This window comes from Loxodonta africana, chromosome 1 (assembly GCF_030014295.1).
Source record: "Loxodonta africana isolate mLoxAfr1 chromosome 1, mLoxAfr1.hap2, whole genome shotgun sequence".
Classification (NCBI taxonomy): Eukaryota; Metazoa; Chordata; class Mammalia; order Proboscidea; family Elephantidae; genus Loxodonta; species Loxodonta africana.
Window position 1 is genome coordinate 67254558 of NC_087342.1, and position 24036 is coordinate 67278593.

Sequence of the window (24036 nt, forward strand, 5' to 3'; positions counted from 1 at the left end):
ACGTCCTTCCCTCTCCGCCCAGATCTTCATAAAATATCACAGTGAGATTTTCCTGCTTGAAAACCACTGAATGTTCTTCCATTGCCAATAGAATAAATTTTAAACACCTTGGGTTAGATTAAACACTTTCACTTATTGGTCCTAACGAATATTTTCAGCATCTCCAGTAAGTCCCTAGAAGAAGGCTAAACAAGAAGAAGGAAGTCCCTAGAAGAAGGATAAACAAGAAGAAGGATAGGTAGTTGGAAAATATGGCCTTGGTGATAGAAATTATGCCAGAGATCACATGACAGAATTTTGCAAGACTAACAACTTCTTCATTGCAAATACCTTTCTTCACCAACATAAATGGCGACCATACAGTTGGACCTCACAAGATGGAATACACAGGAATCTCTTCTACATCTGTAGAAAGAGACAATGGAAAAGCTTACTATCATTAGTCAAAACAATGCCAGGGGCCGACTATGTAACAGACCATCAATTGCTCTTATGCAAGTTCAAGCTGAAGTTGAAGAAAATTAGAACAAGCCCACAAGAGCCAAAGTATGACCTTCGGTATATCTCACTTGAATTTAGAGACCTTCTCAAGAATAGATTTGACACATTAAACACCAGTGAGTGAAGACCAGACAAGTTCTGGAATGACATCAAAGACATCATACATGAAGAAAGCAAGAGGTCATTAAAAGCTGAACAGAATGTTTCAAAGGGCAGCTCAAGAACACAAAGTAAAGTATTATAATAACATGTGCAAAGACGTAAATGTAGAAAACCAAAAGGGAAGAACACACTTGGCATTTTTCAAGCTGAAAGAACTGAAGAAAAATTCAAGCATCAAGTTGCAATAGTGAAGAATTCTACAGAGAAAATATTAAAAGATGAAGGAAGCATCAGAAGAAGATGGAAGGAATACACAGAGCCATTATGCCAAAAAGAATTGGTCAATGTTCAACCACTTCAGGAGGTAGCATATGATCAGGAACTGATGGTACTGAAGGAAGAAGTCTAAGCTGCACCGAAGGCATTGGCAAAAAACAAGGCTTCAGGAATTAATGGAATACCAACTGAGATGTTTCAATAAATGGATGCAGCATTGGAAGTGCCCACTCATCTATGCCAAGAAATTTGGCCAACCAACTAGAAAAGATTCATATTTATGTCTATTCTCCAGAAAGATAATTGAATGGAATGCAGACATTATTGAACAATATCATTAATATCACACACAAGCAAAATTTTGCTGAATGTCATTTGAAAGCAGCTGCGGCAGTATATCAACAGGGAACTGCCAGAAATTCAAGCCAGATTCAGAAGAGGATGTGGAACCTGGGATATCATTGCTGATGTCAGATGGATCCCGGCTGAAAAGAGAGAATACCAGAAAGATGTTCGTTGTTGTTGTTAGGTGCTGTCAAGTCAGTTCCAACTCATAGTGACACTATGTACTACGGAACAAAACATTGCCGTATCCTGCACCATGCTTACAATCGTTGTTACACTTGAGCCCATTGTTGCAGCTACTATGTCAATCCATCTTGTTGAAGGTCTTTCTCTTTCCCGTTACCCCTGTAATTTACCAAGCATGATGTCCTTCTTCATGGGCTGATCCCTCCTGACAACATGTCCAAACATGTAAGATGTAGTCTCGCCATCTTTGCTTCTAATGAGCATGCTGGTTGTACTTCTTCCAAGACAGATTTGTTCCTTCTTTTAGCAGTCCATGATATATACAATATTCTTCACCAATACCACAATTCAAAGGTGTCCATTCTTCTTCAGTCTTCCTTATTCATTGTCCAAGTTTTGCACGCATGTGATGTGACTGAAAATACCATGGCTTGCGTCAGGCACACCTTAGTCTTCAAGGTAACATCTTTTTTTTTCAACACATTGAAGAGGTCCTTTGCAGCAGATTTGCCCAATGCAACGTGTCCTTGGATTTCTTGACTACTGCTTCCATGGGTGTTGATTGTGGATCCAAGTAAAATAAAATCCTTGATAACCTCAATCTTTTCTCCATTTATCATGACGTTGTTAATTGGTACAGTTGTGAGGATTTTTGTTTTCTTTATGATGAGGTGTAATCCATACTGAAGGCTGTGGTCTTTGATGTTTATCAGAAGATGCTTCAAGTCCTCTTCACTTTCAGCAAGCAAGGTTGTGTCATCTGCATTATGCAGGTTGTTGATGGGTCTTCCTCCAGTCCTAATGCCCTGTTCTTCATATAGTCCAGCTTCTCAGATTATTTGCTCAGCGTACAGATTGAATAGGTATGGTGAAAGGATACACCCTTGACGCACACCATTTCTGACTTTAAACCGTGCAGTGTTCCCTTGTTCTGTCCGAACAACTGTCTCTTGATCTATGTACAGGTTCCTCATGAGCACAATTAAGTGTTCTGGAATTCCCATTCTTTGCAATATTATCCATAATTTGTTATGATCCACACAGTTGAATGCCTTTGTGTAGTCAATAAAACACAGGTAAACGTCATTCTGGTGTTCCCTGCTTTTAACCAGGATCCATCTGACATCAGCAATGATATCCCTGGTTCCACGTCCTCTTCTTAATCCAGCCTCAATTTCTGGCAGTTCCTTGTTGATATTCTGCTGCAGCCATTTTAGAATGATCTTCAGCAAAATTTTGATTGTGTGTGATATTAATGATATTGTTCTATAATTTCCGCATTCAGTTGGATCACCTTTCTTGGAAATAGGCATAAACAAGGATCTTTTCCAGTCAGTTGGCCAGATAGCTGTCTTCCAAATCTGGCATAGACAAGTGAGCACTTTCAGCACTGCACCTCTTTGTCGAAACATCTCAGTTGATATTCCGTCAATTCCTGGAGCCTTGTTTTTTGCCAATGCCTTCAGTGCGGCTTGGACTTTTTCTTTCAGTACCGTTGTTTCCTGACCATATGTTACCTCTGAAAATGGTTGAGTGCCAACCAATTCTTTTTGGTGTAATGACTCTGTGTATTCCTTCCATCCTCTTTTGATGCCTCCTGCATCCTTTAATATTTTCCTCATAGAATCCTTTATTATTGCATTTGAGGCTTGAATTTTTTCTTCAGTTCTTTCAGCTTGAGAAATGCTGACCGTGTTCTTCCCTTTGGTTTTCTATCTCAAGGTCTTTGTACATGTCATTACAATACTTTATCTTCTTGAGTTGCCCTTTCAAATCTTCTGTTCAGAACTTTAACTTTGTTTCTTCCTTTCATTTTAGCTATTCAACCTTTAAGAGCAAGTTTCAGAGTCTCTTCTGACATCCATTTTGGTCTTTTCTTTCTTTCCTGTCTTTTTAACGATATCTTGCTTTCTTCATGTGTGATGTCCTTGATGTCATTCCACAACTCGTCTGGTCTTTGGTCATCCGTGTTCAACAGGTCAAATCTGTTCTTGAGATGGTCTCTAAATTCAGGTGGGATGTACTCGAGGTCGTACTTTGGCTCTCATGGGCTTGTTCTAATTCTATGCAGTTTCAACTTGAACTTGCATATGAACAACTGATGGTCTGTTACATAGTCAGCCCCTGGCCTTGTTCTGACTAATAATATTGAGCTTTTCCATTGTCTCTTTCCACCGATGCAGTCAGTTTGATTGTTGTGTATATTCCACCTGGAGAGGCCCATGTGTATAGTCACTGTTTACGTTGGTAAAAAAAGGTATTTGCAATGAAGAAGTTGTTGGTCTTGCAAAATTCTGTCATGTCATCTCTGGCATCGTTTCTATCATCAAGGCCATATTTTCCAACTACCAATCCTTCTCCTTTGTTTCCAACTTTAGCATTCTAATCACCAGTAGTTATCAATGCATACTGATTGCATGTTTGATCAGTATCAGACTGCAGAAGCTGGTAAAAATGTTTAGTTTCTTCATCTTTGGCCTTACTGGTTGGCACATAAATTTCAATAATAGTCATATTAACTGGTCTTCCATGTAGGCATATGGATATTATCCTATCACTGATAGCATTGTACTTCAGGATAGATCTCGAAATGTTCTTATTGACAACAAATGCAACACCATTCCTCTTCAATTTGTTATTCCCAGCATGGTAGACCATATGATTGTCTGATTCAGAATGGCCAATGCCAGTCCATTTCAGCTTACTAATGCCTAGGATAACGATGTTTATATGTTCCATTTCACTTTTGACAATTTCCAATTTTCCTGGATTCATACTTTGTACTTTCCATGTTCTAATTACCAATGGATGTTTGCAGCTATTTCTTCTCATTTTGAGTTGTGCCACATCAGCAAATGAAGGTCCCAAAAGCTTGGCTCCATCCACATAATTAAGGTTGAGTCTACTTTGAAGGGGCAGCTCCTCCCCAGTCATCTTTTGAGTGCCTTCCCAGATGGGGGGCTCATCTTCCAGCACTATATCAGACAATGTTCTGCTGCTAATTCTTTTCAGAAGTAGACTGCCAGGTCCTTCTTCCTAGTCTGTCTTAGTCTGGAAGCTCAGCTGAAACCTGTCCGCCATGGGTGACCCTGCTGGTATCTAAATACTGGTGGCATAGCTTGCAGCATTACAACAACATGCAAGCCCCCACAGTACCACAAACTGACAAAAACATGGGGGAGATGTTTACCTGTGTTTTATTGACTATGCAAATGTATTCGACTATGTGGATCATAATAAATTATGGACATTTGTGAAGAATGGGAATTCCAGAACACTTAATTGTGCTCGTGAGGAGCCTGTACCTAGGTCAAGAGGCAGTCATTTGAACAGAACAAGGGGATACTGTGTGGTTTAAAGTTAGGAAAGTAGTGTGTCAGGGTTGTATCCATTCACCATACCTATTCAATCTGTATGCTGAGCAAATAACCCAAGAAACTGGACTATATGAAGAAGAATGAGGTGTCAGGATTGGAGAAAGTCTCATTAGTAACCTTCCTTATGCAGCTGACACAACCTTGCTTGCCGAAAGTGAAGAGGACTTGAAGCACTTACTGATGAAGATCAAAGACCACAGCCTTCAGCATGGATTATACCTCTACATAAAGAAAACAAAAATCCTTACAACTGGACCAATAAGCAACATCATGGTAAAGGAAGAAAAGATTGAAGTTGTCAAAGATTTCATTTTACTTGGATCCAAATCAACGCCCATGGAAGTAACGGTCAAGAAATCAAGAGACACATTGCATTGGGCAAGTCTGCTGCAGAAGACCTCTTTAAAGTGCTGAAAAGTAAAGATGTCACCTTGAAGATTAAGGTATACCTGACACAAGCCATGGTGTTTTCAGTTGCCTCATATGCATGTGAAAGCTGGATGATGAATAAGGAAGACTGAAGAAGAATAGACACCATTAAGTGGTGGCATTGGCAAAGAATATGGAATCTACCATGGACTGCCAAAAGAATGAACAGATCTGTCTTGGAATAAGTAAGATCAGAATGCTCCTTAGAAACAAGAATGGCAAGACCATGTCTCACATACTTTGGACATGTTATCAGGAAGGATCAGTCCCTGAAGAAGGACATCATGCTTGGAAAAGTAGAGGGTTAGCAAAAAAAGAGGAAGACTGTTAATGAGATGGACTGACACAGCAGCTGCAGCAATGGGCGTAGGCATGGCTAAGATTGTAAAGATGGTGCAGGACATGGCAGGGTTTCATTCTATTGTACCTAGGGTTGCTATGAGGTGGAACTGACTTGATGGCACCTAACAACAACAAAGTAAGTTCCTAAATGAAATCTATATTCTTTTTTTGTGTGTGTGCTTTAGATGAAGGTTTACAGAGCAAATTATTTTCTCATTAAACAATCCACATATTGTTTTGTGACATTGGTTGCCAACCCCATGCCATGTCAATACTCTCTCCTTCTGGACCTTGGGCTCCCCATTACCAGGTTTCCTGTCCCCTCCTGCCTTCTCGTCCTTGCGCCTGGGCTGGTATGCCCATTTAGTTTTGTTTTGTTTTATGAGCCTGTTTAACCTTTGGCTGAATGGTGAACTTCAGGAGTAACTTCAGTACTGAGGTAAAAGGGTGTCCAGGGGCCATTCTCTCGGGGGTTCTCCAGTCTCTGTCAGACTGGTAAGTCTGGTCTTTTTTGGTGAGTTAGAATTTTGTTCTACCTGAAATCTATATTCTTGCTAAATTCAATTCAACACTGTTCTTAGCACAAGTTTGGCAGTTTTTTCCTTCAGGTTTTACTCATGACTGCCCATCTGAAGGACCTACCAAGTTCTAATATCTACCTACTAAAATCATTCCCCACAATTCAAAGTCAAATCTTACATCATAATCAAGCTCTAACCCAAAACCCAAAAAACTACTTCTCCTAAATTCTGACTAGCATGTACTTTTTAATGGAACTTTTCATAGTTTACATTCATTGCCATATTTGTATCTCAAACAATCATTTAGATATATGCCTTCTCTGCAGAAATTATGTCAAATTCTTTTGTTTTTTTAACCCTCCTAATGTCCAGCAAAAGCAACCGTGATGGAGCAGTGGTTAAGTGTTTGGTGGCTGCTAATTGAAAGGTCAGCAGTTCGAACCCACCAGCCACTCTGCAGAAGAAAGATGTGACAGTCTGCTTCCATAAAGATTACAACCTTGGAAATCCTATGGAGCAGTTCTACTCTGTCTTGTATGGTCACTTTGAGTTGGAATCGACTTGACAGCCAACAAGCAATGTGCAACAAGTAAGGCATTTGTGGTTCGATGGTAGAATTCTTGACATCCATCATTGCACCTCGTGCACAGCCACTACGTGTCATTGGAGGCCTGAGCGTTGCTACGATGCTGAACAGGTTTCAATGATGCTTCCAGGCTAAGATGGACTAGGAATAAAGGCCTGACAATCTACTTCCTAAAATCAGCCAATGAAACCCTATCGATGGCACCGATCTGATTCCCAACCCATCAAGGGGATGGCACAGGACAGGGCAGAGTTTTGTTCTGTTCTGCATGGGCTCACCATGAGTCAGGGGCTGACTCAATGACAACTAACAACAACAACAACAGTGTCCAGCAAAGTTGTTTTGACTTGTAGTAGTGTGTCTACAAATATTTGTTGTAAATAAAATACAGAAATAGGTCCAAGAGAAGACTCAAATCTAACACAAATTTGCTCTGGTCTAAAGCAGTTAATATCTGGGACAAAGCTACCCCTCCTGGATTTAGCTTTCTGTTTCACCTCCTAAGAACTTTAGTCTTTCATCATGGGTAGGAAGATAGTGGTTGACATATTGACTCCCCGGTAAAGTGGATAGGTAAAGTGGATATTTTCTCTATAATCACATGTGTATTAGAGCTTATGATATGCAAATTAATAGATTCGATTTTAACATATTTAAAAATAAAATCTTGATTCTATTAATACTTTTGAAAAACTCAAAACAAGTTTTAAAATAGCATGGTATCTGTCATAAGTGATAATAAGATCATTTTTCTTATATTTTGTAACGGCTTCTCTAACCACTCTAATTTTATATCTGAAATATTAATTCAAAGTGTACTTTGGTTTTATTCATATGCTCGTTTAACTTTTTATAAAAAGCTTCTTCTTTAGTTCCATGTTCATAATTGTTCAAGATAAATTATCCATCAGTTTTGCTTCACCCCAATACTTTTCGCTTCTTGTTTAAAGAAAGGTTTAACTCATTAACTAACAAAAAGAAACATTTCAAAAGCATTTTATCTTTCTCTTCCAATCGTTTTTTTAAAATGACTTCACCTACCTCACCACGATAGAAAACAAGAGATATAATTCAGAAAATTATCATAATTTGAGAATTATGAGATATAATCATTATAAGGTGGAACACTCCTGTTTATTTTCTTTTTTTCTGCTCTGTTTAATTATTTAGCTATTCCTTTCCCTTAAAATTAATTCACTCTAAGACTGTCCATTGTAATCTGCCTATAAATTGAGGTTTCCACATACAGCCCTATCAGATAAAACCTATCTTGTCAGTTTCTTCAGAAACTACTCCTTAAGAGAATTTAAAGTTTCAAAATTGGAACAAAAGAACAAAAGAGTTTCCTAAGTTTAATTATAATATTTCCAAGTAAACTCAATAGGAAATACATCAGAAAGTGAAAAGCAATTAGATAATCAAGCTAGGAATGATCAAGAATTAAGCCATTGCACTATTTAACCTCTTCTTCCCAAAATATCACTGAAAATCATGCATCAGACACATGAAAGAAGGGATGCGACCCGTGGCGCTGGTGGATAGGGAGTAGATGGTAATGAAATATGGAGGGGAGGGTAGTGTTGTATGTTATCTCTGGATATATTTAGAAAATAGTGTTCTCAAAGAGTATTATAATTTCTTCCTTCATTCAATAAAAATGTATTGAGAATCTTGTATGTTCCAGGTACTGTGGGAAGCATTGGTAGAAACGTGTGGAAGAGATGCTCTGAAATTTCTGTCATCAGTTACAGGTTTGATACTTTGCAGACTGAGGGATGTTTTATGTAGACCTTTGTTATAATAAAAGCTATGACCCAATCACTGCATGGACTATTTTTCAAATCATTACTTTGTATCCATTTACTTACTGATTATATCAGTTGGTCATTGAAATTTGGTGTAGTCATTGGGAAAACCAAAAACACTGCAATAATTGATTTGCTACTTGGCATTTATCATCGGTTTGTGTGCCATCTGTTACTCCTCTTTAGAAAGAAGAGATGGTTAGTTAGAAAAAAAATGAAAACAGATAAAGAAAACAGGAAGGATATAAGAAAAAAACAGCATTATGATTTTTCCATGATATAATGCATAAAACAATACGCAATCTTTCTAGCTCAATAGTGACTTTAGGAAAGTGGGGACAATTTACACGCTATACTATCTTTCAGAAACATTTTATAAAGTTAGCTATCTTAAAAGATTGGGATATAAAAGGATAAAGTATCCTATGCAGACATCTTCTTTAAGGATTTCTCTTTCCAATCCACAAATTAAACAATGGGGCACATCAGGAAATAACGGATGATAGATTAGGGCTGTAACAATGAGTATAGTGTCTTAAGGCAGGAGGTTAGGGTATAAACTATTTAGCAAAAAAAAAAAACAAAAACAAAAACCCAAACCCATTGCCGTCGAGCTGATTCCAACCCATAGCAACCTTAAAGGACAGAGTAGAACTGCCCCATAGGATTTCCAAGGAGCAGCTGGTGGATTTGAACTGCCGAACTTTTGGTTAGCAGCCGTATCGCTTAACCACTGCACCACTTAGGGTCCCATTATCACCCATAGTGCTTATAAATTGATGCTTATATAAGATTGTTGTTTCATATGTAGGTGGGACTAGATGCTATAATAATCGTGGAATGAAATATTTTACATCAATTTATATCAATTTTATATAATAATTATCTTGTTCTGGTCACATGGAAATAGACTTCCAAAGAATCATTTAAAATTAATTCTCTTTTTTATTTTCTTATATGACTGGGAGCATTTTTTAATTTCAGGGAGAAAATCACGGGATTATGGAGTTGGAAGGGAATTTTTTGTTGTTCTTAGGTGTCATCAAGTTAATATTCAGCTCATGGTGACCCCATGTGACAGAGTAAAACTGCCTCATAGGGTTTTCTAGGCTATAATCTTTACTGGAGCAGATCTCCAGATTTTTCTCCTGTAGAGCTGCTTGGTAGGTTTGAACTGCCAACTTCTTGGTTAGCAGTCGAGAGCTTAACTGTTGCTTCACTGAGGCTCTTTGGAAGGGAATTTACTTGTTATTTAATCCAATCCCCTGTGATTGCACATGAGGAAATTGGGTACCAGCAAGTTTCAGTGACTTGCTTAGTGTCATATGCTATTATTGTTAGCTGCCATCGAGTTGAATCCTGACTCATGGCAGCCCCATGTGCAATGGAATGAAACATTGTGTGGTTCTCACCATCCCCATGATCTGTTGTAGACTGGACCGTTGTGATCCATATGAATGTCGTTGTCTGATCTTCAGAAGTGGATTGACAGGTCTTTCTTCCTAGTCTTAGTCTGGAAGCCATTGTAACCTGTTCAGCATCATAGCAACACACAACCCCCCACTGACAGGTGGTAGCTGCACCTGAGGTGTATTCTAACACTAAGCATAAATGGCCATGAATTCAAATGGGCAAGAAAATCTAATTTTTACAACCAAATGTAATAGGAAAATTAATATTCATTTTACTAAAATGTACTCTTTTCTTAAAAAAAAATGATTGCCACTTTTTTGTTCTGCTATGTATAAAAGTGTTAAGAAATTAAAAGAAAGAAGGAAATATTAATTGCCTTTAATCTTGTTACTCGAAAATTAAAAAAAATTAATGTTAAATATTTCTAAGATTTTGGAATATTCATAGCATATGCATACATTCTTTTTTAAAAAGAGAACATAATAATTCTCAGAGAGTTCATATTAAATCAATGTTTCATGGTAATTTCATTAGGATTTCTTCACTCAATGGGTAAAGTTATATCCTAAAGAAAAGTTCAAAATCTAATGCTGAGATAAAGGCAGCATGTGAGAATGTCCTAGGATTTTATACTTTTGTTTTAGTAAGAGAAAAAAAAGAAAAAGAAAAACCTATTTTGTAGCCAACAATTTCGTCAAGAAAAGAAATGGGAGGTGTCAGGCACACTTAACATCAGGGTGCTTAATTTCAAAGTGCTGTTGACCAGTCACTCCCAGATTTAGGCTTATTAGCCATTTTTCCAATGTTTACTGGGCAGATTGTCAGCTATTCATGAGCTTTTCTCCACACTGGTTATTAGTGAACTTTGCCATTAGCTAGGTGCTTAGCATATTTAGATTAGCTGCTCAATTTTGAAAGTATCCTTGGAGATAGGTCCTTTCACAGAGATCCTTAGGCAATCCAAATGACTTCCATTGGCTTAGATCCAGTCATTTCACCTTAAATAATCTTTGCACTCCTTACAATACCTTTATATCAGACAGACTACAATTTACTTCAAGAGACACAACGAGACACCTTTTGAAACAGTACAATCTAATTGAAATTGTCTTGGATGTCTTTATTCTAGGCAGCTGCTATTACAATATCTATTTTTACATGCACTTAATTTTTTCCCACTTTGAAGCTGATTAAGGTTTGGAAGCACGAAGAAAAACTGTATCTTTTGTTTTTCCATGTTTTAGATGATTCAAATGGCCAATTTATTTAAAATGTTTTATAATAAGAAAATAAAAATTAAGTAAAAATTTGAGAGCACGTGTTTTCTGCCCCTTAAAACTGATACTATAGGGGAATGAAAGACTGGTTCATGATGTTTTCAACATTAAATATGCAGTTTTCACAGAACATTAAAACATGCTTTTTTTTTTTTTCCTCTGAGATGGCTTTCTTTAGACTTCACTTTAAAAAAATGTTAATTTAGGCCTGCCCCTCTTTCCTTTATGTATTCAAGGCAGAGTTCTAAGATCACAAATCATCAGTACTTACTGACTATTCTACTGTGCAAGTACAGATGTAGAATAGTGTAACACAGACTTCAGAATCACATTCCATTAGCACTCTTCAGTACTTGCTGTGTTCTTTTTTTAATACCTTTAACTTGACTTCATTGATTTTTAGTCATTTCTCACTTTCTCTCCAGAGAGTCAACTACCTTCCCTCTAAGCTTGCTTCTCCTTATAGCCCATCTACTCAAAAGACTTAATCCTTTGTTTTGTTTTCATATTGATTGTTTGCTACAAAAGTAACACATAAATAATCACTGAGAAAATTTCAAACCATACAGAGCCATGTAGAATAAAATGTGGAAGCCACTTTCTCATCAATCATACTCTCAATTTTCTAAGCGGCGGATCCTCTGTTAATAACCCAGGATGATGTTTCTTGTCTTGTTCTACTCAAATATGTATACATATATCACTTTAAACATAAATAAAATCATGCATTATTTTGTGATGTGTTTTCCATTTAATAGAAGTTTTGGGGCTTGTTTCCTATAATCGTATGGATCTATCTCTTTATTTTTAATTGCTGTGTAACTTTCCATGACAATGGATACCTGATCTTTTAAAGAAATCACCCCTTGATGCACATTTTATTATTTTGTAAATTTCGAACAGTTTAAACAATGTGCAATAAACAGCTATCTGTGTGTGTATGTATGAGTGTGTGTGTGTGTATTATATATATATACACTTATATACTTTTAAAGTTGCCATAGAGTTGGTTTTGACTCATAGTGACCCTATAGGATAGAGAACTGCCCCATAGGGTTTCCAGTGAGTGACTGGTGGATTCAAACTGCAGATCTTTTGCTTGGCAGGCAAGCTCTTAACCACTTCGCCACCAGGGCTCCATGTATGTGTACTTTCAAAGTATTTCACGTATTCATCACCATTGGTTTGATAGTATCCATTTTTTTATATCTTAGCCAAAACTGAATATTAATGCCAATATCATTCAGGGTTCGTTCAGTCAGGATAATAGAAACTACATCAGTTACTTAAAAAGAGAGAATACAATATAAAGAACTAGTTAGACAGGTGTTGGAGGACTGTAAAGGCAAAATAAGGAAGAGTGAGATTTAGCCACTGTAAGAAGTATCACTTTTAAATTTCAGGGAACAAAGGGAAGAAGTTTGAATTATTATCACCTAGTATCTTGGAGTAGAGACCCTACAGAGCTGGTATACTCTGGAGTACCATATAGGGGTGTCTGCCCAACATTGATGCTAGAACATAAAAAACCCAGAAAATGACCCCTGAATAGCTGGGAATATCTGGAGAAAACCTGAAAACTGGAACCAGTTGCTAATTCCTTCTTAAAAAATTATAGCTGAACACTGTAACAGGAAGCCAACAGGAAGGAACAAATCAATCTGAGAACAGAAGCTAAAACTGTGAGGGGTTCTGCAGAATTCAATTCATGGATGAGTTCAAACGAACTGCTTGAAGTCCTATAGGAAGGAGTTGGAGCAATCTGAGCTTTATAAAGTCTCTAAACTAAAGCTCTCTTCCATGAAAAATCTCCACATGGAAAAATTTCTAAGAAATTTATCTAACTTGAGAAAGACAGGGAATAAAGAGATTATCAAGGTCAAGCCTTGGCTAACATTTTTCTGTAAAGGTTCCGATAGTAATTGTTTTAGTCACTAGGCTTTTCTGTGTTTGTAGTACGAAACTAGCCATAGAATATCTGAAACTATGGCTGTGGCTGTGTTCCAATAAAACCTTATTTACAAAAACAGATGATAGGCTATGGATAAGAAAAAAAGTTGAAAAACTGAATAACTACAATTCTTAAATCTGTCAAAGAATTGAGGACTCCTATATAATAAACAGAGGATTACAACTGAAAAGAGCTGCGAAGCTCAGACTATTTAGGAAGGAGTCCCTAGGAAAATCCAAAAATTACAGGGAAGACAAAAGCAGGGACACCAAAGGAACTTTTAGCCTTTGGCACCTTTAGCTACAACAAACAGTAGGCACAACCTAAGCCCTAGTAAGATAAACGTAAAACATTACACTAAAGATCTATTTACCTCAGTTCCTTTAACTTGATACATAATGTCTGCCTTTCAACAACAACAAAAACAAAACAAAAAAAATTTACAAGGCTTGTCAAAGGCAAAAAAAAGAAGTCTCAAAAGACAGAGCAAGCATCAGAAGCAGACTCAGATATGGCAGAGATTTGGAAATTATCAGACAGGAAATTTAAAATAACTGTGATAAATATGATAAGGACTCTAATGGAAAAAGTAGGCAATATGTAATAACAGGTGGGTAATATAAGCAAGGAGATGGAAATTCTCAGAATCAAAAGGAAATGTTAGAAATCTAATACAACAATAATGAAGAATGCTTTGATGGGCTCATCCCTAAAGTAGACACAACTGAGGAAAGAATCAGTGAGCTTGAAGATAAGTCATTAGAAACTTTCCACAGACCAAAAAAAAAAAAAAAAAAAAGTCATTTTGCAAATAACAAAATAGCAAACATTCTCCTTTCCTGGGAAATATGAGTGACTGTTGCCTCTTTACAAATTAGAAATTACAGCTTTGGTCATGCTCTAGTCTGGTCTTCCTAAAGATTTATTAAGATATCTGAGTATAGTAATTGTCCCTTATTCTTGATAGCACCCAATCTGAAGCCAACGTCTGCTTTCTAGACCCTCCCCAAATCAGCCAACTAAAGTCCACATCCTATAATATGTCCTTCCTAACACCGTCTTACTGAAATGTCCCATGAAGGTGTCATTCCCCCTCACTGGAATGACTAATAAACCTGATTACTGATGTAGGGGGAAGAAAAAAGAGATGGTTGACCAGACTTGGCTTATAGGTAAATGTGTTTGAAGGAAATAGGTGAGGCAGTTCTTGGCAAGTATAAAAATATACATTTATTAATTTTCTATGCAATGAAAGAGAGAATTCTTAAGTGGTGAAGATAAAAATTCTCTTAGCCCACTACTCCCTCCTGAGAGAACAAAAAAGTTCATATCACTTTACAAAAAGAAAAATAAAAAGAACTGAATTGTAGTCAACTTCTATAAAAAGTTATTGTAAGACAATGAGATTAAAGTACACAATAATAGACTGATAGGTAATGAAATCACACAGCCTGGTACGTCCAGGAAACAGATACAAACTATAACCTAATATTTCCAAATGAGCTAAAAGAAATAAAGAATATTAAAAAAGCTATAAAAAAGAACTTATACCAGGATTGAAAAAATTGAGAAATGAGGTGCTTGAAGATTTGAAAAGAGAAGTGAGAGAATCCAAAAGAAGGAATCAAAATTAAATAAGAATTTTTTCAAAATAAAGACTAAATTTAAAGAAGCATAATGAATAAACCTTTTTCATAAGGTTAACGCCTTAGGAAAAAACAAGATGAAAAGGACATTTTAAAAGTTGAAAAGAAATATAAAGATAAAAGGATTTGATAACTTATAGAAACTTATAGAGATAGAAAATAGGCAGAAAATATCAATACACCAAGTGTAGTTTTAAGTGTTCCTTAACATAAAGCCAAATAATAGAATGGGGGGGGGGAACACTAAAAGTATGATTCACGAAATTGCTCCTGCAATAAAAACAACCTAAAAATACATGTTGAAAGGCACATTATATTCCTTGGAAGACTGACCCAAAACAGCCAATACCAACAAAAGGCCAGGAAATTAATTGACTTAAAGGAAAAAAAAAAAAACTTTGGACATTTCAACAAAAAGACCAAGCTATTTATAAAAGAAAGAAAACATATTGTCATCATGCTATACATCAGATGCCAATAGGGTAACACATTTAAGATATTTAGAAAAGAAAATATAAGCCAACATTTTTTATATAGCCCAAATGACCTTCAATTCTAAACCAAACCAAACTCACTGCCGTCGCGTTGATTCCGACTCATAGCGACCCTATAGGTCAGAGTAGAACTGCACCATAGAGTTACCAAGGAATGCCTGGTGGATTCAAACTGCTGACCTCTTGGTTAGCAGGGGTAGCACTTAACCACTACGCCACCAGGGTTTCCTTCAATTCTAAAGGTCATAAAAAAGCCATTACGAATGTGTAAGCACTCTGGGAATATTGTGTCTTGGGCCCTTCCTATGGGCTCTCCTAGACAACAAGCTCCATAAAAGGGAAATGATTGGAGAGCCATCAACCAAAGGACTCTTGGGTCTTTAAATGCCGTATAATTGTAGTATACTAAAAAACAAATAGAATTTCTTAAAACGAATATCAAAAAGACAGATTATTTTCAAATAAGCAATAATTAGACTGACAGCTGATTTATCATCAGTACCAATGACTGCCAACAAACCATGGAATAGTATCTTCAAGTGTGCTATGAGGAATTGACTGTCACCATGAATTTTATCCCTACAAAAAAAAACTTTTAAGAATGATGCCAAAATAAAGATTTTTTTTAGGCAAACAAAACTCAAGAGAGTTTGCCACAGAATGACTTTAAGTAAAGGAACGTCTAAAGGAAGAAGGAACCCAGATGGATGATCTGTGATATAAAAAGGAATGAAGACCAAAGAAATATGTGGGTAAGTCTAAACAAATCTAATTAAACATTAATTGAATAATGCAACTATAATATCATCCTGGCTTAATCAAAACTCTCTGAATAGTACTAAAATGTTATTGTTGCTGTTAGGTGCCATTGAGTAAGTTCCACTTCATCATGACCCTATGTACAACAGAATGAAACGTTGCCCAGATCTGTGCCATCCTCACAATCTTTGCTATGTTTGATCCCATTGTTGCAGCCACTGTGTCAATCCATCTCACTGAGGGTCTTCCTCTTTCGCTGACCCTTTACATTACCAAGCATGATGTCCTTCTCCAGTGACTGTTCCCTCCTGATAATGTGTCCAAAGTAAGGAAGACAAAGTCTTACCATCCCTGGCTTCTAAGAAGTAATCTGGTGGTACTTCCTAGAAGACAAACTTGTTTGTTCTTCTGGCAGTTCATGGTATATTCAGTATTGTTCACCAATACCATAATTCAAAGGCATTGATTTTTCTTCAGTCTTCCTTATTCATTGTCCAGCTTTCACATGCATATGAGGCAATTGAAAATATCATGGGTTGGGTCAGGCATACCTCAGCACTAAAATACTGGGTGAAAATAGCAACTATACCTACTCCTCACTTATTGACTATCTCATTATCCAACATTTCACATTTATAACAATAGTAAAAAATCTACTATCCAACTATTTTGCATGTTAATGATGTACATCTGGCAGTAATGAACGCTGAGGTATGAGGCAAAAGTAATGCTGGCTGTGATGGTTAAGGTCATGTGTCTACTTGGTGGGCCATGATTTTCAGTGGTTTAGCAGTTATGGAATGATGTAATTTGGCAATTATATAATGATGTAACCATCCTCCATTTTGTGATCTGATGCAGCTATCCTTCATTTTCATATAATATTTTCACATAATGCTGATTTTCACATAATAACCTGGCCTTTGGAACCTAGCCATGTTGATAAGTGAGGGGGGGGTGTATGTCAGGGTAGTGTGAGGGTATAAGCCACAAAGTGGGGGATGGAGTGAAACCCTTCAGGTATTTCAAACTAATTGTAATGTACTTGGCTGATCCTTTTATCATTGTCTTTATATATTACACATATTTTATAAAAGTTGTTTTATGGCTTCTTTATATTAATAAAAAGCAAATATCAAAAGAAAAAACTAATAACTCTCAATGCCTGGTTCAAATCAATAAGGATATTCTTTAGTAACATTACTAAAAGAGATATTTCTTTCCCAACCTATAGTCAAATGTATTAGGTATAATTTATTAGCAGAGTGTGATTTTCAAAGATCCTGATGTGCTTCATGCTGTTGAAGCCACATGTAAAAAAAGGAAAAAAAAAACAATTTTATCCTTTTTTTCTCTGAAAATTACGGTTGGAATAACACTAAAGTCAAAATGACGTAGAGTAGTAACTGCTTTCCTTCTCTGCTATGTGATTTCCCCAGCTAATTTCTACCCTTTCTATTCTATATATTAAGATAATTACAATCATTACTATTACATTGTAGAAAAGATACTATTACAATCACAGTTTCATACGAGCATCTTCCTGGTACCTAAAGTGAGGAAATGCAAAAGTTTGTCCTCAGAGAGCTTTAATGTAGTGATAAGTTAAGTCAGTGCCTGGCAGGAGAAAGGAGGAGTGGAAATAACGGAAGAAAGAGCCTGAAAGCTTTAAATGTAAATGAACGTTAATCATGAAAAACACTGATTAAAGTGTAATGATGTAAAAGTTAATCCAGCTACTATGCAATTAACTCAAAATTACAACCATATATTGTATGCGTAATCACATTCTAAGAAACATATTACATTTTAAAAAATGAAACCACTTTAACAGGATGCTTATGGGAGCCAGCAGACAGATAGCTATACCAATTTGATAATTAACTTTTTAAGGCTAGTCCACATTTTGTGCTCCTAATTAATGCCTACTTAATTTTTGATACATTCAATATTAGGTTAAGTGCCAATTAAATGCTGTGCAAGCGTGAGGAGAGGAAAAAAATCTCTAAACCTCAAAAACAATGTTTTTTTTTTTTTTTGTCATTGAATAGCTCAATAGAAATCAGATAAGAACACTGCTTTCTCACTAGCACCCTAATAAATTTACCTTGAGTAAAAGCATTAATAAATGAAATATTATTGACGATGATAACCTAGTGAATTCAAGTGACCGTGATGATGATAATGATAAAATTTTTAATTATATAGTCACTTGTGAAAGTTTAAGGTAACTTGCACAAAATCCCAGTAATCTCTGTAAGGTGCCATAAACAAACAAACAAACAAACAAACAAAGTGTTGCCGTCAAGTTGACTCTGACTCATGAGACTCCATGTGTTACAGAGTAGAACCGCTCCATGGGATTTTTTGGCCTGTAATCTTTATGGATGTAGATTTCCAGGTCTTTCTTCCATGGTAAAACTGGGCAGCCTCAAATAGTCAATCTTTAGATTAGTAATTGAGTGCAAAACTTTTGTGCCACACAGGGACCTTTCAGACGTATTTAATTTTTATTTCATCTGCAAATGAAAGTAGTAGAGCCCAAGGTGAAAATCTCACCCAAGAACACCAGGGAAGACAAGATGGCAGAATGAGCATAAGACCTGCAATCAAAAGACACAGAACGAAATACCAGTCTAGTATCTGCTTTACCCTCAGTTTCCCTCTTAATAAAATGGGGATAATAACGTTTAGCTCAAAGAGTGGTTGGGAGCATTAAGTAAACATGAAACACATAATGAACAACAGCAATTAAACTAACAATACTAATAAAACATATATTCAAATGACAAAATGTGCCGTTAAGAATCCTAAATTCTCTAAATGTACAAACTCATGTAACTATGAGAAGAAAAAAAAAATACTCTGAATTAGATAGTATTTTACTTCACGTTTTAGAGATGAGAAATCTGAGGGAAATTTTAATTTTAGGGATATGATGTATATCTTAAGCATAGTTTTAATTAAAGTATTATCATACTTCAATACATACATAGTCAAGGACACAAACTGTTGGAGTCCCTGGGTGATGCAAAGGGTTAAGCGTCTGACTACTAGCTGAAATGTTGGCAATTTGAAACCACCCAGAAGCGTCTTGGAAGATAGGCCTGGCTACCTGCTTCTGAAAGGTCACAGCCTTGAAAACTCTGTGGAGCAGTTCTACTCAGCACACATGGGGACGTCATGAGTTGGAATCAACTTGAGGACAATGAACAACAGCAACAACACAAATTACTAGTTTACCAGTCTAGTTCCTTAGTGCTGCTACAACAGAAATATCACAAGTGGATGGCTTTAACACAGGAAAGTTATTGTCTCACAGTTTAGGCAGCTAGATGTCCAAATTCAGGACACCACTCTAAGGGAAGACTTTCTCTGTGGGCTCTGTGGGAAGTCCTTGTCTCTTTTCAGCTTCTGTTCCTCTGTTCCTTGGTGATCTTCATGTGCCATGTATCTTTTCCCTTTGTGTTTCCTTCTCTGTACCTAACCTACTCTTTTTTAGCCCTCAGAGGTGATTGGTTTAAGACACATCCTACACTGGTACAGTCTCATCAACATACCAAAGAAAGTCCTATTCCTAAATAGAATTACATCAACAGGTATAGGGATTTAGTATTTACAGCACATATTTTGGGGGGACACAATTCAATCCATAGCACTAGTATACAGTTAAATGAATTTTAAAGTGAATACCTCCATGGAACCAGCACCCACATCAGACATAGATCATTATTAGCACCCCAGAATCCTCCCCACATGCTTCCACTCATTATTTGCTCCCTGAAGTTAATTGCTATTCTGATTTTTAACACCATGTATTATTTTCCCCTGTTTTTGAAAATGGAATCATACCCTATATACTATTTTGCCTCTTTTGTTTCTGACTTCATTCATTTAACATTATGTTTGTGAAATGCACCCATTTATTTGTGAATAGTTGCATCTCATTGAGGTATTCCATTAAATAAAGATACCACAATTTACTAACCCATTCTACTGTTCATAAACATTTAGATTATTTCTAGTTTAGGGCTAAACTATTGTTTGGTTTTAAGAAGACTTCAGGAGACAATTAAGGAAAAGTTCTCTCTTCTTTTTTTTTTTTTTAAGAGTTTGTGTAAGGTATAGGGGAAGTCAACACCACTGGACAAAACCAAAGCTAAGAAGTTTCCTGAACACAACCAAACATTTTGAGAGACAGCATAGAAGGGGCAGGGGACTGGGGACCATGGTTTCAGGGGACATCTAGGTCAACTGGCATAACAAAACTTATTAAGAAAATGTTTGGCATCCCACTTTGGTGAGTGGTGTCTGGGGTCTTAAAAGCTAGTGAGCGTCCATCTAAGATGCATCAATTGGTCCTAAGCTACCTGGAGCAAACGAGAATGGGGAACACCAAAGACACAAGGAAAGTATTAGCCCAAAAGACAAAAGGGGCCACATAAACCAGAGACTCCATCAGTCTGAGACCAGAAGAACTAGACTGTGTCTGGCTGATGTCAGTGACTGCCCTGACAGGGAACACAGCAGAGAGTCCCTGGCGGAGCAGGAGAAAAGTGGGGTGCAGTACTCAAATCCACATAAAACGATGAGACTTAATGGTCTGACTGAGACTAGAGGAACCCCAGAAGACATGGCCCCTGGACTCTCTGTTAACCCAGAACTAAAACCATTCATGAAGCCAACTCTTCAGACAAAGAATAGACTGGACTATAAGACATAAAATAATACTCGTGAAGACTGCGCTTCTTAGTTCAATTAGATGTTGTTAGGTGCTGTTGAGTCAGTTCCAACTTATAGCGACCCTATGCATAACAGAATGAAACACTGCCTGGTCATGCGCCATCCTTGCAGTTGTTGTTATGCTTGAGCCCATTGTTGCAGCCACTATGTCAATCCATCTCGTTGAGGGTCTTCCTCTTTTCTGCTCATGCTGTACTTTGCCAAGCATGATGTCCTTCTCTGGGGACTGATCCCTCCTGACAACATGTCCAAATTATGTAAGATGCTGTCTCGCCATCCTTGCTTCTAAGAAGCATTCTTTCAAGACAGATTTGTTCCTTTTTTAGCAGTCCATGGTATATTCTATATTTTTCAGCAACACCACAATTCAAAGGCATCAGTTCTTCTTTGATCTTCCTTATTCATTGTCCAGCTTTCACATGCATATGATGCAATTGAAAATACCATGGCTTGGGTCAGGTGCACCTTAGTCTTCAAGGTGACATCTTTGCTTTTAAACACTTTGAAGAGGTCCTTTGCAGCAGATTTGCCCAATGCAATGCGTTCAAGTAGATACCTGAGACTAAACGGGCAGTTCCTGACTGGAGGTGAGATGAGAAGACAGAAAGGGATAGGAGCTGGTTGAATGGACAAGAGAAATCCGGGGTGGAAAGGAGTAATATGTGGTCATATTATAGAGATAGCAATCAGGGTCACTAACGATGTGTGCATAAATTTTTGTATAAGAAACTGACTTGAGAGGTAAACTTTCACCTAAAGCGCAATTAAAAAAAAAAAAAAAAAGAACCCAGAAGCATGGCTTGTAGGCGCAAGGGGAAAAAAAAAAGAGTTTGTGCAGGTTTGGTGTTAATATTTTTATAAACCTTTGCTAGAATTCACCACAGAAACTCCAGTCCTTGAAATTTTCTTTTGTAAAAAAGTTTGTAATTACAGACTAATATCTCTAATAGTTATTCAGATTTTCATCCCATTTTTAGGAAGCTTTTTTCCAATAACATTTTTATTTCCTCTACATTTTCCAATTTATTGACATGGAATTTTCCATTACTTTTAATTTTTACTCTAAGATCTCTGCTGATATTACTTTAACATTGGTCATTTTTTCGTTTTCTTTCTCTCTCACACACACAAACACACACATCTGTCACACCACAATTTACCGTTTTAAATAATTTTTTTGAAGAGTCATCTTATTACCTGGTTGATCCTCTCCACTGCATTTGTTCTCTATTTCATTAATCTCTGCCTATTTTTTAATTTCCTTCCTTCTACTTTCTCTGGGTTTAATTTGTCATTTTGTCCCTAATTGCTGTGACAGATGCTTATTCAGTTGGTTTTTCTACTGGCCTTCATTTTGAACTATGTGAGTTTAAGGTTATATGTTTCCCTATAATTACTGCTTTAGCTGCATCTCATTATGCATTTTTATTATCTTTCAATTCAGAGTAATTTCTTATTTTTATTGTGATTACTTTTTTGACACATTTTTTAAAGAGCGTGTTATAAATTTTTTTTTAATTTCTTTGTGCTGTTGATTTCTAGCTTAATTCCACTGTGATCAGAAGGAAGAACCATTTGACTTCATTCCTTTGATTTTGGTGAGATCAGCTTTGTGGTCCACTATGTGGATCCATTTTTGTAAATGCTCTATGTGTATTTGCAATTGTCAGTGCTATATTCTGTACAAGACAATTTTTGCTTTATATATCTTAAAGCTATATTAGATAGTGCACAAAATTTAGAATTGTTGTATTTCTTGATAATTCAGACCTTTTATAATGATGAAGTGTTCGTCTCAATAATGCTGTTCGGCTTAAAGTCCATTTTGTATGGCATTGATATGTTGACATTGGCTTCCTTTAAGTTAGTTTTTGTTTGGTTGATTTTCCCTTCATTTTAGTTTCAGCTTTTCATACATTTTAGATGTATATCTAGTAAGAAACAGAGTTAGATTTTGTTTGCTTATTTTTAGTCACGTCTGATTCTCATTTACTTTCTAATGCACTGCAATCTGACTTCTATATTGCAGCATTAAATTGTCTTGGCCCAATGACCTCGATACTATCAAATCTAATTCATACTCTGCAATTCGTATATCTTTTTCATTCTATTTTGGTACCGCTGACCATTTATTTTCTTAAAATTCCTTCCTTCCTTGGCTTCACATACTCTACACTCCTTTGATTCTTTTTATACCTTTAATTATTCTTCCAACTGTATTCTTGGGACCTCCTTCTTTCGCCCAGCCTTTAAACACTGTGCTTTCCAAATGTTTTTAGTCCATTGCTCTTCTAATTCAACTCACTGTACTGTGGGTTTTTATCTGTGCTCATTGATTTATATTCTTGCTGATGCTGGCAACTCCCAAACATATATCTTTATTTCTGATCTTTCCCCTGAGTTTTAGACTTACAAATCTTATAGTCTGCTATAAAATCCGCTCAGACATTCCACAGGCATCTTATACTTAATATGTCCATATTTATAATTGTTATCATCCTTCTAAGATCTTCTCTTTCATCTGGACTGCTGATATGATTTAATGAAATAACAAACCAATTTATAAGTAAAACAGCAGTCTCCTTAGATTGTTCTATCATATCTTTGATTGTTGAGCCACGGAGCCCTTTGTATGAATAAATTCTTGCATGGAACCCCAGTGTATAAATCACAGAAAAACAGAGTTGCTCTAATAAATGCGTTCAAGTGTGTGTGTGTGTGTGTGTGTGTGTGTGTGTGTGTTATTGGGGTTGGGTGGTGGGGATGTGGAGCATAGATTCTCATCTAATTGACCTCCTTTCATTATTGATCATGGTGACTACTAGAGAACTGCAGTTGTAAAATCATTTACCTAAAACCTGTCCCCACTCACTCCATTCTCCCTAAATGGGAGTTGTTATCAGCTGCTATCAAGTCAGCCCCCAACTCATGGCAACCTCATGCACAATAAAACAAAATGCTCCCTGGTCCTGAACCATTTCCATGATTGGTTGTGGATAGGACTACTGTGATCCATAAGGCTTTCCTTGGCTGATTTTTGGAAGTAGATCACCAGGTCTTTCTTTCTACTCCATCATCCATAACCTCCTTTGGAACCTGTTCACGATTGTAAAATTACATAAGCCTCCACTGGTAGATGGGTAGTGACTGTGCATGAGGTGCATTGGCTGAGAATCAAATCCAAGTGTCCCAGAAGCAAGGCAAGAATTCTACCACTGTCCCTTATTGAAAGTACCACTAAGCGTTTTGAAATCCAACTACAGCAACAGTTTCTATTTGCCAT